The following is a 19,835-nucleotide window of genomic DNA, read 5'->3' as shown; positions in this document are numbered from 1 at the left end:
GCAGCATTGTGATCTTAGTCTTGCCTATTTTTGGAGGGATTAAATTAGCATTGTAAGTGCCCGGGACATGTCCGCCATGTATAAGTTAAACAACATTGGAGAGAGGACACACCCTTGCTTTAGCCCTTGGTTGGTATTGATCTTCCTGGTTAACACAGTGTCTGACAACTTGACCCTCACCTAAGTTGATGAATATAGTAATATAATGGCATTAAGCAGGCCACTTGGAAAACCCCACACCTGGAGTTTTCTCCATAAAGTACCTCAGTCCACCAGGTTGAATGCAGACAAATAGTCCACAAAGCATTCCGTAAAGAGCTGAGGATTTCGGGCTGTTTGCCTTGTGAGCAAGATAAGATAGAGTAATTATGTTATCCAGTGTGGAGAAGTTGTGTCTAAAGGCTGTTTGACAGAAAGGAATTATTGCGTTTGTTGTTGCTCAAGTCTCTAGATCATTTAGAAATGCAGCTGCGTAGATCTTGGCCTCAATATCCAATAAGGCTATCAGGCAATAGTTGATGGGGTTCAGTATTTTGCCCTTTTTAAAGATTGGATACAGTATTGAACCTCTCCAGTTGTCAGACACTTGATGGAGCTTGCAGCAGAAGATAGACAATGGGAAAAGTATTGCAGGCCATAGTGCTAAATCTTGTCTAAACAGTTGGGCCGGGAGGCCATTTGGGCCAGGTGCAAATGAAGCTCTTGTTTTATGTAGTGCTTTTTGAATACTGTTGATCGTATATATGGGGATACAGCCCTTTGAGTCGTCAGCAGGGTCTGAATGTTCGAGTGGGAAACTCTCGGTTGATCGACTACTTATACTTTTTTTACATGCGAGGACCACATGGCTTCATTGATGACATCACTTCCTATAACTTCCTGGCATGTTTTGTTTTTGATATGCCTCCATAAATCAGCCTGGTTGTGCTTGCTCATTATCGAGTAAACATAATGTCAATCCTTTTCCCTCTGCTGTTTTCATTCCTGTCATATCAGTTGCTTATGTTGTTTTCTTGCGACTTGAAGTTCTAATTGCAGTGCAGCATTGGTTTGTTAGTTCTGGGTTTTCTTGCATGCCTTCGTCAACTTTCGATTGAGCTGTGAGCTAGTCAGTATAGATTGATTTTTATTAGATGATTTTGACTGATGTTGCCCTTGGCTTGTGCGGTAATTAGGCCTGGGCGATAAATTCCATTCCACTCGCAGAATTTGCAGAATTTGGGTACTTTCAAGTTCCCTTGAGAACGCGGAATTGCCAAAAATTCCGCAATCCACTGCTTCGCTGAATTTTTTGCTTGTTCGTGCTTTCAAAATGTGTGCTCGCAAGATATGTCTCCCGAGCACGCAAACAGCGTTCGCGAACAGGAAAAAAGCATTGTGAACGGGCTGAACAAGCAATTCCTCGTGTTCGTGGAACTTGTGCGTGCTCACTGAGATTTTTTAACGGTTTGCAGGGCTTTGCATAGCGTGATTACGCAAATTGCGCCCAGTCCTAGCGGTAATTCAGTGATTTGTGGATGCACCTGTTATAGATGCCCAGTGAGTTAATAGGTATTCAGCACTTTGAGCCTGCAAGGAACTGGAAACCCCTCTAAATGGATTCTTGAGGTCAGGGAGAGATAGGGGAATTAACAATAAATTCAATAGACAATACAGCTCCCCTGTGACCTATATCTCTTTGTGAAATAGATTGAATCTAATACGGGTATGCACAAGACACATAATCAAAGCAACACAGCTGTTAGATTACTACTTTGTTTTTTTTATTTTTTCTATTATATTTTACTTATTAACCCATTCCGTACTCGCGTCGGCCTACCTCCCTGGTGCTGGCACGACCGTTGGCCAACACAGCCTCGCCCACCCTTTAGAACGCCCGCATTACAGCTAAATGTTCGCCACAGTAAACGGGTTAGTCATGGTTTCCTTTTTCATAACATATAACATTTATATCAGTCTAGCTTGGTTGTTTTTTTTAAAAGAACAGTTATATTTTATTAAATATTTTTTTCTTTTTTTTAATAAATATTTTTTTTTTTAACAACGATGTTCTGAACATGTATGCTCTAAGTACACTACAATACCATAAAATAAAGTAAATATACAACAATATACCATTAGCAATCTCACTCATTCATTCAAATCAAGCAAACACAACCAACCCAAGCACATATACACATCTGGGTGTGAGGGAGAAACAAAGATATTTCAAGTCTCCAAGCCCAAGTTAGATGACCATATGCAACAAGGTCTAGACAAATAAGGCCGGCGCACGTTTTGGTGGGTTGGAGCACAATGTAAAACACCTTCGTCAGGGCAGGAAACCAATGAAAATGCACAAGAAGTAGCATACAGGAAATTACATACAGGAAGTTAAAGACAGCCATTTTGTGTTTATTGTATGCCATCCTTACCCTTAGAGCAATATCCTCCACCATCCTGCTGCTCTATACACTGATTCTGCCCCCAACATGTCTGAGGGCCTTGATGACAAAGCACCCACCTTAAGTGAGTCATAATTGAATGTACTTACTGAAGGGGTGTTTGAGAAGAGCCCTCAGCATTATGGGGACCCTGATAGCCAGCTGATAAATGCAGCGCATACGCAAATATGGCATGATATGGTTGCATGCTGCAGTATAGTGGGTGTGTACTAGTGGTTGGGCAAGATGCGCCACAAGCATTGGTAGGACCTGTGCCGTTGGGCCCACATTAAGGCCCAGAACATCATCAACTTGTCTTCCCTGCCTCATTCACAAAGGCCCCGCCTGAGCCCATTGTACAGGAAGGTCCTGACGACATCCGGGCTGACCCTTCCTGCTCAGCTGGAGGACTTGGAACAGCACAGAAGTGGTAAGAGCATGAACTGCTTGTGTCTTGAAGTATGATGAGAGTGGTGAGGGAGATGTAGACCAGAACGATTGCTCTTGATGCTAAGTGCACGTTTGAGTCCTAAGGCTACATAGTTAACACCTTAACTTCTTTCAATAAAAAAATCTAAGAGCATTCAAAATTTTTATTATAACATAGCTTGAAATTGGAAATCCAAAACACAATGTGGAGACCCAAGTAATCCCGGGCGGGTAAATACACGCTGCCAGCATAGTTAACGTAGTTTTGCCTACTCCGCGTCCTGTCGTGAACTCGGAGTTTAGGCAAAACTAAGACTCTGTGGCTGAGCTTAGTTAGCCAGCCCCTCCACCCTGCCAAAGTAATTAAAAAGGCACTTACCTGCCGTGGTGCCTCCTCCTCGCCATGGCCGCAGGCAGGAAAGGCAGGTAAGTGCCTTTTTAATGACTTTATAAGTACTTTGGGAGGGGAGAGGGCACATAGGTTAGCAGAGCAAAGTTCCAAGGAGTTATTTTCCAACTCCGTGGAACTTCGCGTAGAAGCACTACACCTGCTCTGCCCAGACTTAGAGCCAAGTTGTTGCAAATTTTTATTTTTTATTGGTATCACGAAATATTTCACAAATGTTGAATCATCACAGTCATGGAGTCCGAACAATGTAAGGATTAGTTTTTCAAATAAGATTTTCAGCACTATATAAAATATTGTTTCAAAGCGTTTCTCTGTCTTGGGTTTTCCATTATATATGCTGGATTCAAGCAGTGAAGCCTACATCTGTAGATGTTTTGCTATGCTTTTAGCATGATACCTTGCAACATAGATGGTCCTATTAATAAACTTGGTCACAGATATATGTCCTACAACCATTGTAACCATTTGAACATCTTCAACTCAGGTTAGAAGTATTGATTTGTGCAAAATTATAGTTGGGTTTACATCTCTTTTGAGCATTTACATATTTGCAGTGGTCACTGGGGATCTCTCTTGCGACTTTGTGAATGTTGTGGTGTAGATCTCTGTGAGTCAGTGAGCATTTTGGGCTGGTGCCAATGTGTGGGTGGTTGTGGGGTATCTGCCTGTGTAGGTGGGTTAGTTTGCAAAGGTGAGGAGTGTGGTGCCTGTAGAGGTGGGGGTTGTCTGTTCAGTTGGGGTGGGCTGTACAGGTGTAGAAAGTGCTTGTACAGGAGGAGAAATACCTGTAAAGAGGGGAGGGTACTTGTGTTGGAGGCAGGGTGCCTTTACAGGGGGACACCGGTATAGGGGGACATGCCTGTGCAGGTGGGGGAACCTGTACAGGTGGGAAAGTGCCTCTATAGGACCATGCCTGAACAGGTTGGTGGGCTGTGCATGTGGCGTGGCTTATGCACATGGAGGAGCTGTACACATGGGGGTTGACTGTGCAGGTGATGGTACAGGAGGCTGGGTGGGGTACATATTAGTGTGTTGAGTCCCCTCCATGCGTTAACCATGAAGGAAGATTGAAACATTTTCTTTTTTCTTTTTATTTTATAAAAAGAAAGATTTATTTATAGTACTTAACCGAATATACAAAGTAGTGGTCAAGCATCAGCTAATGAGGTATACAGTTTTTAACCAGAAAATGAAGACTATGCCAAATTTCTCAAAATCTTTGAGAAACGCACACTTTGACAGCACACAGAAAACGAGAAATTTACATATTGAACTGACTTTTTTTTCCCTTGCACCATACTATATATACCAAACAGCAACAAAACTGGAGTCCAGAGATCTATACAAATAGAGCCAGTCAGTTCTGGTTTATTAAGACCCATCTCTTTGGCCTTCGTTACATATGAAACGCCTATGGTAAATCTTTATATTACAGGAAGGCACCTTTACTCATTGAAACACACGACTGCACCGAAATGTAAGGCATGTGCTTCAAAGATGTACAAATAACAATGCTAAAAGCTACCACTTAAAAACAAAATAGTTTTTTATTGTAGCAGTCAACCAGTACAAACATGCACCAATAAATAACATTTTACAAAAAAATGCTGCTATCTTGCTGTGAGTTTACAGTTTATAAAAAAGTTGGTCTGTAAAATGTACAGATAAAAAGCACATTCTCCACAAATGAATGGTAACCATGTCACTCAAGCTATAAAAAAAGTACAATTGATTAGGCCGATGCTTTAACTTCTGTGGAGTCGCCATTCTCTGTCTTCTGCTTTTTAGTTTCGGTTTTATCCTCTTCTCCTGCAGGACGTTTCACTGGATGTTCTTCCGATTCTTTTGGACATTCTTTTTCTTTTTCACCCTCTCCTCCTTTTGTCTTCTCTTCTGCATCAACCTCCTTCACCACCTCTTTCACCACTTCTTTCACCGCCTCTTTCACCTCCTCTTTAGCTACCTCTTTTTCCTTTGGTTTTTCTTCATGGCCGTTTTCTTCTGTTCCGTTTGCAGGTGCGTCGCCACTTACGTCCTCTGCTTTTTCTTCTGCTCGTTCTTCCACTACTTCTTTCTTCTCTTTGAGATCCTTGACGGACACTTCAGCGTGAGCGGCGGGGTATCTACTTGTGTATCTGCCATGGTGGTAATTGCTTTGATCTGGCACAAAGAAATGGGTGGCTGAAAGTCTTTGCGCTGCGCTCGTTCTTGCTCTACATATGTTCCATGCGAGCTTCAGCATTTTTCAACATTTTCAACATGCCCTCCATCATCTTCATGGTCAAGGCATGGTGTCTTGCACTCTCTTTCCTTTAAATTGATTTTTGGTAATGTGGCATCCTTGACATGCCTTGGCAAGATTTCACAATAATGCCCAAGACACAGGTCTGTCTGTCAATCATGTGAGGGATTTCCTATACTGAGTCTGAAATGTTAGACAGTGTATCCCCTATTGCACAAATGCTCTGCCTCACAACAGACCGTACTTGGAAAAATCCTTCCTCTGCCATCAGGTCTACCAGCACAGGGAGGGGTCACAGGAGGGAGGCGGTCAGGAAGAGATTCATGCCTAGGGGATACCTGCTCCTCACCATGGGTGTTATATCGTTCAGATGCCTGAGAGAAGGCTTGCGATGCACTGTAATGGAGGAGCATGTAGGAGAAGCAACACATCAACTTTGGACATGAGGGCTGTGAAATGGTGATGGTTGTGTTGGGGGAGGTGGACTTTATGGCTGGTTGGCTGACTGTTGGGAACGGGCAATCCTCAGAATGAAAGTAGGAGGAACAATGCTGGCCGGACCTGATGTTGCCTTCAGTCTTTTGGCTAGTGGGCCAACAATGCACTCCCCTTCATGCAGGTCCTCCTTACCGACCAGCACCTGCTCATCTTCTTCCTTCTTATCCTTGGCTTGTTGATCAGTGGATGGTTTAGCTTCATCAAGCAACTAATTTTCCCCAGCACCTGATAGACAGAGGTTACAATATAATAAGTATTTGCCATAGTATATAATGTGCTACAAAACAGGTGTTTGAGCCATTTTTATTTGCATCTATCTGAAGTTCCAAATGTGATCTCATTTGTGTAAACCTACACATGACAGCTCACAATGTAGCGTTGATGTGTTCAATGAAGATGTGCAATGCAACATCCCACTCACCAGCTCCAGCCACTGATCTGTGTGGTATTGAGATACCCAGTGATGTAAGCTACTGAATCTAGCTCCTTGACTGTGTGGCAGAAGACATGATCCTCGATCCTGCAGCTTCATATGGAATTGACACCTTAATTAATGTTTATAATGGATAATAAGTGAATATGAAAAATTAACACAGGCATCACTGATTATGTTGGAAGTATATCACACACCAACATGAGATATTTAGACAAAATGGCTATATCTGCAATTTCTAACACACAACGAGCCCATGGGTCCAGGGTACAAGTCTGATAGGTATGTGGACTATATAAGTCATACACCAAATATGAGGTGGAATATCCCTTTTTAAGGACGGTTCCCCTCACACACCAGAGGTGTCATGCTTCATCATAGGGGTGCCTCCTCGCGTCAGGAACCTAGTCTTCGTGCGGGCATGACCCCCTCTCTACGAGGAAGGAGCTAAGGGATTTCTTTCTCAATTTGAGCACAAGGGTTGTCCTAAACACCCAATGTAAGCGTGATGTATAAAAGAATATGATGTGCATTGCTGACGTGAATGTGAATTGAAACTGCCTACAGAGCTAGCTCTCAAAAGCCTTTATTCAGCTACCCTATGACAGGATTAAAAACAATAAGCTGGATAATGAGACAGCCGACATTAGAGACAACTACATTAACAAGATCAACATGTTTCGGCCTTCGATAACCTCTAAAAGTATTAAGGCCTTCATCATGATCAGAAAAAACAGCTACTGCAAAAAGTGTATGTGAGAGAAAATTATTATAGAGCAAAGGTGTATTATACTGAACCAGGAATCCTGGTGTTCAGTTGGTTCACCAATGGAACCTACAATAAAACAGAAAAACAACAGTGCATGTGCATGGTTATGCCACATTCACACAACTAGCCATTGAGTAAACTGTACTAGGCATGGTCAAGTCACTCTTATATTAAACAAGTGCTATACAGCGGCACTTACCTATTTAGGTAAAAAGAGTTACCGCTTCTGTCCGGAGCTATTCAGGCACAGGTACATAAGTCAACCAACCTGGGAAAAAGAGGAGGTGGAGTCAGCAAAGAAAGAAGGAAGAAGGAAAGAACGAAGGAGCAGGATGCAAGCCAGTTCAGTCAGGGAAAGGCAAAAAGAGCTGTAGTTTGCTCATACAAAGGTGCCAGAGGATGTATGGCCAGGCGCTCACCTGTTGAGTTGGGGGCTCATAGCTAAAATCCTGTGTTCAAGGAAGCGAAAACGCTCATACAACATTGTCCAAACTTTTTTAGAAATTAATTCCAAAGGAGCCAGACAATCGCCCGTATAATCAGGATGGCAGCGAAAGGGCATAGACTGTTAAAATACAAAGCGGGACTCATGAGACACCCGGAAGGCTACGGGGAGTTATAGCTGAAAAATCAGGTACCTGACCTAGCTTTGGAGCAAAGCCCCATGGATCTAGAGGCAGAAAAGGTAGGAGTCGGGTAATCGTTATGCCACTGTGGTGGAAGCCCCCAGTTCAACCAACTGAAATTAAAAACCAACAATCGAAAATCAAAGCCAAACCAAAGGGAGGTTGTTCCATTTTTTCGGATGGAACAGGGAAAAGGGCAGACTTGCACAGGTGACACAAGTCTGCAGCCAGGGCAAGCTGAAATATGCATGGAAGCAGCAGTGAAAAACCCAACTTGGGGAACCACAGGGCAAAAAGGGACAATAATTTAAAGGAACTTAGTGCCGGGTGGAAGGAAAACAAACCTGCAAAAGTAATGCTCGTAGAGGGGGTAAGAAGGTTGTAAACCTACTGCTCAGTCTGGACATCTATCTGCAATTTCACAATGAATTGGTTACTATAAACTCTTTGGAAATAATTGTTTGCAACACTATAATGCACACTTACCTGATGGATGGATACTGGGTCCGACTGCTGCAGCCAGAAGGTGTCCCAAAAAGCTGGAAAAGGTACGTTAGATGAAGAGGTACTCCTGACTGCAGCTGTAATGAAACAAAAATAGCCATATTTAAATACAAAAGATGATATGTAGTTTTTACATGTGTGTCATTAGAATATACTTTCAACACAATTAGTTCTACCCCTCTTTAGATGAGACAATGTAAGCAATTAGGTACATACTTTATTATTTCAATTAAATGTAGAGTCATACTTTCATTAGCCAACATCATATGAAGTAGTATACTCTGATGAAACATATCCGGGCATGTGGAGATGTGTGACAAAAGGGATATTTGACACATACAATATATTGCTAACATGTCATTCAATATTTTAGACTATGATCTTTATATTTAGTAATATGTCAGTGACCTTACCATCCGCCCAGTGTGTGGTGCCTGACTATATGTCGTACCTGATCGTAGAGCAATATCACAGGGCTTATAAGCATATAAGTATAATTTCACTCTCATTCTAGATAACACATGTTAAACCCAACATATACTAGTTAAGATCTCATGTGTGAGACTATTGAAGTTAAAGAAAAATATCTTAATGTGGACTAAAAATAATGTAGTATATAGGATTCTACTTCTGGGCATATTTACACACAAGTTTCTGCAGGTGGTAGTAGTTGCTCTGCAACATGATGTTGCCTTCCTGCAATTGCAGAAACCTCAGCTCCAGTGGGTGGGTCAACTCCGGCAGTCTGTGGAAATTAAAAAAATAAGTCAACATACAAAAGCAACAAATGATGATTATGAACAACCTTTTACATAGTTACTTAATTGCATTTACAATGCAACTATAATGTGTAATAATTCATGTACAATTTAATGTGGAACTTATGAAACTTCATTGAAATCGCCTACAGAGATGGTCAACTGTGAAAAAGAAATTGGAAGTTAAAATTTGCAGTACCTAGTATTCTGGGACTTGTAGTGTGACAGACAAAAGAAAACACATGAGGGTAGACAACACCATGAATATTTGCACAAACTTGAAGAGACTTCCATAGTCACATTTGCACTTCATATTAGGTATTTTTCTAATACAGTCATTGTTTAACCATCACAAATAACCTGACAACACTAAAAGGTAATAAGTAGAGGCATCCCATGCAGCCGGTGGTGGTGCATTGTGTAGATGATGTCCTTCTCAAGTAGTGAGATGGACACTGGTTCCAGTATGTCCACAAGAAAGAGCTTCGGCCATCTCTATCCTGGGAAACTTCTTCCTCATCCGTCTCTTATCTTACCACTTCTTTTTGATATTAGTGATGGTACAGACATCCTCCCCAGATGCACTGATTGTGTTTGCAAACTACTGCCATAAGTCTGCTTTCTGTGTTGCACTGCTGAGGTATAGAGGAATAACATGGTTTTATTGTAGTTCTCCTCCACAAATTTGACTATCATCTGGGTGTCCTCCTATGTGAAGTTTTTCTTCCTTCGGATATTTAACATGCTGACACTTGACAGATTGCAAGGTAAAGTGCAGAGCAGCCACGTGAAGTATGTGAAGAGGCTTGGATGTGTGCTTTTATGTGGTTTACAGTGCATGGGTTGCAGGTGGCATTCATTGTCTGCAGGTGATTGTAACTACACTTTCCCAGCCCCTAGTGCAGAATCTCCTGCCCAAGTGTGGAAATTCGACCCTGAGTGTGAAGATTATGCACTTGGGAGGGAGATTCTATCCTGAGTGCAGAACCTCTGCCTCAAGTGCGGAACCTCTGCAGGCCTAAAGATACCACTCATAAGTCGCTTTGTGAATACCGAAAAATAGTAAAATTAGACTTTAGGTGTAAGTTAACATTTTGGTCTATCTTTACCTTTGTGAATCGGGCTCTGTGTCTTTACCTCCTGAAAAAGAATACTTAGAGGTTCTCAATATTGCATCTGAGACATTTTCACTAATGCCTCCAAACCAAAAATCAAGCTGTTTCTGAAATGTGTAATTTTTAGCAATATAGGGCAGCTTTACATTTTTTAAGATAAAGTATGACATCATTCTAATTTAATTCTGGTTATGCTAATGCTTTAGCCACATGCCACTTCAGGCAGCAAGGGAATTATAGTGAAATGTACCTGCATAAATATACATATATATATAGCATGTTTCCGTACATTTGAGCATAGAGCTTTGTTCTGCAAATGCCTTCGATCAAGCATGAACAAAGAACTGGAAATGTTCCACACCACACAATGAAGGAGATATTCAATGAAGCAAATCTGAACTTCATAACTAATGGCCAGTTGTGCAATGAGGCAGAACCTAACACTACTTCTGAGGGCCCAAAAGAATTTTGCTATGTAAAAATCAGACTAAAGGGTAACATTCTCAGTAAAGTGAATGCACCATTAGCAACAAGACCCCATGTGAACAACACATGGAATAGTGCCAATAAGTGTGATGTGTATTAGAAACTATGAAAGTAGACAAGACACAGCTTGATGCCCAGAGGTGACCACGCCTATAAAATCAATTTACTTCTTTGAAAGAAAATATTGGAGAAGGAGGAAACATATTATTCTGCAGCTCCAGAACATTTCAAAGTGGAAGAATAAAATATTGCTTTTAAAATGCAGGTCCTCCCTGCCACACAACAATATTCACTTTACAACACTTGTGAATTATGAAAGGCCAACAAATTCACATAGTTTCAGAACTCTCTTGAGGTTAGCAAATCACTTGGAATGAGCTTGGCTGATTGTGGTGCCGGATGTGAAAACTGAAGGTGGTAATGCAGTTCCAGGCATGGAAAACAAAATAAACCAATTAAGGAAAACAGTACATGATAAAAAGATGTTTAGCATTTTGAGCCAGTGTCACACCTGCTGTATCTCATTTGGAAGTAGCATGTTCCTTCTAGAATGTGCTGTGAACTTGTGACCTACTGGTTCCACTGGGATGCTAGATAGACTGAGCTAAGAGTGTATTGGGGGGAGGGTGTTAAAGAAAAAGAACATTTTTTTTAAGTTGAGTTATGGCACACTTTAAGTAATGATAATCTCCATCTCAGGACTATGTAATAAACTGTTGTGCAGTATTTAAATTTTAAAAAACTGAAGCTAAATATAGTTTTTTTTCACGATTACTCTGCGATGATCGAGAAAACATCGCTAAAACGCACTGGTTCCCATTTTATAGTTGCTTTGTGTATGAGAGTGGTGAACCATTATTTTGCTTAGGTTTTACAAAACCTAACAGTGTCTAAACTATTCAGATAGAGCTAGAACAACAATTTTATTTTCGAACTCAATTCACTGGTATGTACATAACTTTTTAATTATTTAAAAATGTACATTAGAAATGAAGATATAAATGAAAGTTTGATATAAAAAAGAGTATCACAGTGATATGAAAAACATATATGAGATGAACTGTATGTGAAAGAGAGTATGTGTTTAAGATGTAAGTACTGTTGAAAGTTAAAATCAGCAATACCTTTAAAAATGACAATGCTTTAAATGTCTAAGCATCATGTTCAGAACATACAGTTCTATGTTTTTTGGAGTCTGGGAATTGTAGTAATTTTAGTCACATTATTAAACAGGAGTAGTTTAGTCATGTATAAATGAAAATGTGCTGCGCCTGTAGATATATATGAAAAATAGTAATACTTATTAGGAATGTATTAGGAAGTGTTTGTCTATGTGTTTTTTAACTTATATGACCAGTTTGCATATGTTTAGATGGTGAGATGTGGTGTTTCTGGTTGCAGATAGTTACATGTACAGTGAAACACTTGAGTTTACTTAAAGATGTTGAGAACTATATATTTTTGCAAAGATGGCCTGAAGATGTATATCTATTATGAAATCACATATTTGTTTTACACGGTGATCTATAGCTTTAAGGCTGTTGAAAATGCCATGTACATGGCGAGGGTGGTGTATTTCTTTAAATATGTTGTGTTTAAAATTGAGGAGGGTTAATAACGCAGAATGTCTTTTGAGAGTTGTTGTGCTATCTTCACTTGGTGCGTAAAATTTCTTTGAGAAATGCGAAATATATGTTTTAAAGACACAAGAAATATTTGAGAAATTATGTAAGTATGCCATTCAGAAATGGTTTTGTGCTTGGAAAAAGTGAGAATTGTTGTTTTCACATTTAGAAACTTACTGATGCATGTGCACGCTGACTAACAGAGCAATGTATGCTCCTAGAGAGCCATATATCCACTTAAATGTCAAGTGTGATATCTAGACTTCACTTGCATATAGCTCAGAAGGGAAGGATAGATAAACTAAAATAGGTAGTTTGAGTCGGACAGACAGACATAAACAATGAGTCAAACTGTATCTAACAGCAATGGAGGTACTTCACAGTCACTAAGGCACTACTCAGGCACTCTTCCAAACATGCAGCCACTATTTAGGCAATCATCGAATCACTCATGCACTGTCTACGCACTTATTCAATTACCCAGGCACTACCATTGCACTCTTGCAATCATGCAGGCACTAACTATGAGGTCATTGAACTAATCAGGCTCTACCCATGCATTCATCCAATCACCCAGGCACTAACCATTCACTTTACAATCACCAAGGTGACACCAATGCAGTCATTCAAACAGCCAAATCCACCCCATGCACTCATCCACACACCCACTTACAGCCCATGCACTCATCGAAATATTGAGGCAAAACCCATGCACGCATCCAAAAAACTACAAATGTACTCATCTAATTACGCAGGGAGTACCATTGCAGTGAACCTATGACCCTTCCAGTAACTATGCAATCATTCAATACTCTTGCACTAATACTATCACCCCAGCAGCGCACTTGCTTTAATCCAACCAGTCAAGCTTTACCAATGGACTCATGCATTCACTCATACATTAGTTATGCACTCATCTAATCAGCCAGGCACTACTGATTCAATTTTCAAGGCACTACCCATGTACCTATCTAAACACCCAGGCACTACCTGTTCACTTAACCAAAAACCCATGGACAGCAGCCATGTACTCATCCAATCACTGAAACACTATTCATGCACTCATCCAATCTGCTAGGTAGGCACTTAAACAATCACGTATACACTATCCATGCACTCTATAAATCCCCTATATACTAACTATGCACTCATATAATCATCAGGCACCAGAGCTGCACTAATGTAATCATCCAACCACTATCTATGCATGTATTGAATTATTGAGGCATTAGTCATGCACTCATCTAATCATTCAGGCACTACTGATGCCCTCATCCAAACACCCAGATAGTAGTGATATAATCATGGAAAACACTGGCAGTAAATATGCAAATACGGGATGAACCATGGAGTTCTCACATACTCAAGGAAACATCCAGACACTACCTGCATCCTCAAGGAATCACCTAGGCACTACCTATGCACTCATTCAATCATCCAGGGAGTATTGATGTATTCAACCACAAACACATGTATTTACAAGTTGTAGTGAGGAATATGTAGTCTTTTACAACCATCTGGTGATTTAATATGCAACTTACCACACACTCTTTGTATGTACTTGGAAGAATTAGTGAGCTTAATGCTCTGATAGAGATTAATGTTTAGATTTTATTATGCAGTGTTTCCCAAAAAGGTAAATCTAATGCATCTAGGGAGAAAAGTACTGAGATACTAAATCCAACAGTGACACAGTGGTAGAGAGGCACACAAATATCTCTTATGTCATGTTTTCGGATCTATAGTATTGATACACTGTATCTACTTCCACACTTTGGTTGATTTTCATTTTAAAATTTACTGAAGGGATAAACTGGTCTTTTACCATGAGAGGTTTCTGAGTGCTAACGCTGCTCGCTATTGCTCCCGCTTTTTAAAATATAACTAATTGCTGCTATTGATGTTTATTGTTGAATTTGTGTGTTTTTAAACTGTGCACCACTAGTTTTTATAATACATACGTTTTTGGAAAAAATCAAACTTGCACTTTCTTACCTGCATTTTAAATTGATTGGGGCTCTTGGGGACTACTCTCTCTCGCTGTCCGGAGCCAGAGTTCGGTCCGGCAGCTACTTCCTGGGTCCCTCCGTGACATACTAGAGACTCCATTTTGGTTCAGTGCGTGCTCTAGTTTTCAGAGGGGTAGCCCAGTTTAAATATGCACGCTACGCCAAGGCCAGTACCTTGAGAGGTTACTGAGCGTTGACTCTGCTCGCTATTGCTCCCGCTTTCCAAAATATGACTAATTGCTGCTATTGATATTTATTGTTGAATTTGTGTGTTTTAAACTGTGCACCACTCGTTTTTAGAATACATTTGTTTTTAGAAAAAATCAAACTTGAACTTTCCTTCCTGCATTTCAAATTGATTGGGGCTCCTGGGGACTACTCTCTCTCGCTGTTGGGGGCCAGAGTTCGATCCGGCAGCTACTTCCTGGGTCCCTCCATGACATACTAGAGATGCCATTTTGGGACAGTGCGTGTTCTAGTTGTCAGAGGGGTATCCCATATAAATATGAGCGCTGCGCGGCCGCGCAGCGGACGTGCGCAGCAGACGTGCACAGCGGGCGCACATAAGGCAAGCCCGTCTGCGCCCATCAGCGTCCCGAAAGCATCCAGGGCCAGCCATACTGCCCGCAACCGGTCCCACGTTGCTGGTGGGAGCTGTATAGTAGTAAAGAACTGTATGCACTTCGCCCACCCCCATGTTCCCAAGTCAGCAGCTTGGATGTTCTGGAAGGTAACAGTACAGTTTGTGACTTTAGACATAGTGCAAGCTCTGCTGATCCCGATCCTGTTTGGGCGGCTGATAAAAGGAGTAGGCATAAACCAGCTGCTCTCATTAAAGTATGCTCTCTTAAGAAGCACTATCAGGACACCTTCGATCTTTTGGAGGATAAGAATCTCGATGTCCTGTTTATTGCAGAGACGTGTCTGGACGAGTATTCTAATCCAAACATTGCACTGGCCATTCCATCTGGCCACAAAATCTCTTGATTGGACAGAGCAAAAGGGAGAGGAGGAGTAGCTATAATATATAGTGAAGTTGATTTTAACATTCTGAGTTTGAAAATACCACTTTTAGAAGGTAGGTATTTTCTTGTCTAACTATCCAATCGTGCCTCGGCTAGGTTGTGTATTCCTTTTCTGGAGTTTGAGTGACAGGGGCTGGGGGATTCCAGGAGACAGGGTGAGTCAGCCCAGTGGTGAATAGAGAGATCTGGATCTAGATGGGAGGGAGGAGTTGCACCTGGGACCTGAATAGGGCTGTGCCTTCCCTCCACAATGCTGGCTCCACCTCCTGTGGTGCGTCTGATGTCTCTGCCCTGCACTGTGAAAGGAAACAAGGAGTCATGTCAACAGAGTGCTCCATGACTGACGAGAACTGGTTTGGACTAGGGAAAGGCCTCTCTGCCTTCAGAAAACAAAGAGAAACTGTGATTAAAAGAGGAGACCCAAACCCCAGAGAATTAGATCACTTTTGGACAACAAGAAGAAACCTTTGCTGAGGAGTGGAACCAGAAGGACTGAGGAGAGACTATCCCTAAGCTGAAGTGCTGCTTGGGAGATTGGCCTGCAGTGGTTGCCTGACTGCAAAAGAAAAGAGAAAGGAACTGTGTGTGCTTTATTCAACTTGTGAAGGATCTCCAAGGGCTTGACAGAAGAGCTTGCCTCCTTCTGAAGTCTCAGGGACAAAAGACTTCAACCACTAGCTCCCCAAGAGTTCTTTGGAAGTGCTTGCAGCTGTTTTAGGCCTTCTGAGGGACTGCATATCGCAAGGAGCTGGAAGCGCAACTCACGAAGAAGAAGCATGTCGCCGTCGCAGCCGCTGCATCGAGGATCTCATCACTGTAGCTGTTGCTTTGTGCTGCATCATTAGAAACGTCTCGCAACATCGAAGAAGCGTGTCGCCTTCGCAGCCGCTGCTGTCGCATCACTAAGCAAGGGTGTTGCCGCTGTAGCTGTCGAATTGCACGGCGGAATGGCCTTGCATCCACGGAGAAGCGTGCCGCCATCACAGCCGCTGCTCAGCTGTCGCATTGAGCGGAAGCGTCTCACATTCGGGAAGAAGAGTGCCGCCACCAATGCTGCTGTTGTGAACAAGGGTGTCACCGCTGCAGCTGTCGCATCGAGTCGCGATATCTCGCAACAGCATGCAGCATCAAGAAGAAGACGCCATCTTTGTTTCATCGCACCGGATCTTCATCGCATCACGGCATTGCTAGCCGCACCGCCACAGAAGCGCAGTAGAAAACCGATGCATCACCGTTCCTGCGAGCCAGGAACCAACGCATCACCTTCCCTGCAACACTTTCATTGTATAGTGTTACACATCTTAAGGTACATTGACTCAAAGTGTCGCATATTAAGATCTAAAGAGAGCTAAGCTAATTCTACAATTGTAAGTACAGTATTGTGGATTTTTGTCGTTTGTGGTCTTGTGTTAAATCTATATAAAGAATACTTATTTTTAATGTAATCTGTGGTGTCCATCTGTAGTGTTGTCACTGGGTTACAGTATATGTTCCCAAATGCTTTACACACTGCCTCTGAGATAAGCCTGTCTGCTCGTGCCAAGCTACCAAGGGGGTGAGCAGGGATTATTTTCGGAGTGTACCCCCTTACCCTGACTAGATGCAAGGGTCGCACTTTGTCACAGGTACCTACCTATGCCTAATAGAGACCCCCAAATCTAAAAATAAGAATGCACAATATCTATATTACAAGAACAGGAATGAATGCAACAAAGATGGACATACCTTAACCAGGAAACAGAAACAGTTTAAGGAAATCAGTGGCAGGATGTTTTGTAGTAGAGTGGTAGTAAGAAGAAGAAGGAGAGAGGCACCAGATCTGAAAAATAAGTTGAGGGAGTATCTGATACAGCCTTTATTTTGAAGAGTAAGCTTTTCATTTTGATGATAAATACAATGAAGACTCTTGACAAAATGGTGTTGTAGATGAGGAGACAAAGCCAGAAGAAAGGATTAGTGAATAGAAGTAACTGTTGCAAGTCTTTAGTGGAGAATGGATACATACTTCTAATATAGAGCCTTTCTTCAATGAAGGAACCTATCTCTAGGATAACACATTAGTTCATGCTATTGATGAAAGAGGGCAACGTTATGAAATTGAAAATGGCACTCCTATAGCAAAAGAGGTGATGGTATCTAGAAATGTAGAACAAGTTGTTGCAGAAAAGAGACAGGGAAGGTGTGGTCAGGCCCTGTATACAAATCCGAATTGTGGTAGTGTTTGTAGTATTTAACAGCATAATTGTAGAAGAATGCTTTTTCTTGTCCAAGCAAGGTCTATGTAAGTACTGTAACAATAAATTGGAGGATAATAAAATGCCTGCTAGAGCTGTGCATAACAAGTTAGTACTGGTTCCCATTCCAGAACCACTTCAAGTTTTAAATGTTTTTGAGGCAATTCTAATCCAATGTATGCTACAATTTAGTGTTTATGGGGCCAAAACAGGCAATATACCATCAACGGAGCTGCAGAAACTTTTAAAAGGTAGGGTAGTGTTCTGGAATACTAATGGTTTTTCAAAATGTTCAGCAGATGCTCAATTTTTTTTACCGGTAATGCTAGGACTATTAGCGGAAGAGGATATGAATATCAATTAATTATTTGGTTTAAATAATAAATGGATACATAACTGTGAACATTGTGAATTCACCTCTAGCACTGAAATGAATATGGAACGATTCCTCATCTTGACGTTACTGGATTGTAAAGATATGACCTGTCTAAACTGCAGATCAGAATTTAGGTGTACATTATTACTACAAAGGTATAAGAAATATGTCATAGTCATGTTACAATGATGTGGAGTGGATGGTACTAAATTAGAAACTGAAATTACAAACTTTGTTGCTGGAAAAATTTCCATTTAAAAAAGAACTTTTACCGCTATAGCAATCATATTACATGTAGGAGTTAATATAACCTCTACACACTAGACAATATATTTAAGATGTCAAAGAAGATGGACAGAGTGCAATGACATAGAAATGTTATTTGAATCAAGACAACATAAAAAGTTACCAAAATGATATCTGCTTTTTCTAGAACTGAAGTTCTAAGGACAATTTAGGATAACAAAATGTTGTATTGTGCTGACATGTATATGAATTATGAGTTTCTGAGAGATTATTAGGCCTATTAGGTGCATTCTCTACAGCACGTTGTTAGAAATTAAAGACTCTTTTTTAACTGGAGGGAAGAAATTCATAAAATATTACAGGAATAAATTCTGTTACTACAGATAAAAGCTAAATGGAGGAACTATAATACCAGCAGCCTTAAGTTGCATCTAAGAAGTGTCTACTCAGCTTCACTATTGTATCTTGTTTTGGTTGCATAGTGTTGAAAATTAAATCATAATACATGTTTGTATGTTTATATTTTTTCTCAGTGCTTGAACTGATGTAATAAAAAAGGAAACAAATGAACAAGGACGGGTTTTCACATTCAGCAAAATTACATCCACAGACTGTTTATGTGCAGCTGAGACCTCCTGGTGTTCAAGAATTTCAACCAGTTTTAGGTCTTACTCTGGTTCTTTTTACGCCATTTGTTTTGTAGCAATAGCCCGCAAAAGTTACAAACCAGCACAATTTTAAAAATCAGTTTGCGTGACAATGGATAGTTTGATGGGTCTTCAGTGGTTATGTTCTATTTGTGAGCCCTGATGTTGAAAGATATTTTTTGCAACTGTTTTGTTTTACAAATGTCTACATATCTGTTTTACACTTTGTCATTTGTATTTTGGACTACTGACATCTATGCAACCTCCAGTGTTGATGTGAATAAGGAATATCCATTTTTGATGTAGCTGAGCTAACTATAACTCGTGCGCCGCAATGCACTGCTTATGATCTCACATATTAAACCACTCATGACATCGTCAGTGACATCACTGATGACATCATCCAGAGAAACACTGACACACCCACTTATACCCCCATAAAACATGTCATACACCCACGCCCACACAATCACTAATAAACTCATTCACAGAACTCATATAAACACTCACACACCTTGTCACTCATCCATACAGCCAGTAGCACATCAATTCACCCATAAAGCCACTAACAGAACCTCTAACTCACATGTACAGACACGCATGCACCTACTCATTTACCAATACAGCCAGTCACAGGTGCAGACCTTCAGATGGATCCCCACTGAAGCAAGAAAGTTAGTCACCCATGCACTCATCACCAGCAGGCTTGACAACGGCAACGCACTCTATGCCAGAATTACCCAGAAACTCCCCAGGAAACTACAGGATGTTCAAAATGCTTTAGCAGAGCTCAACATCCCCCACTGAAGCCATATCACCAAACACCTTTATGAATTTCATTGACTCGCTGTCAACAAAATATTTGTATTCAAGCTCCTCACTCATGCCTACAAAGCCCTCCATGACACTGGACCCGCATACCTGAACCACCGCCTCATATTCCACGTTGTTGCCAGACAGCTCCACTCTGCCCAACTAGCC

The sequence above is a fragment of the Lissotriton vulgaris genome, chromosome 9 (genome assembly GCF_964263255.1).
Source record: "Lissotriton vulgaris chromosome 9, aLisVul1.2, whole genome shotgun sequence".
NCBI lineage: Eukaryota > Metazoa > Chordata > Amphibia > Caudata > Salamandridae > Lissotriton > Lissotriton vulgaris.
Note: the sequence above shows the minus strand (reverse complement) of the source record.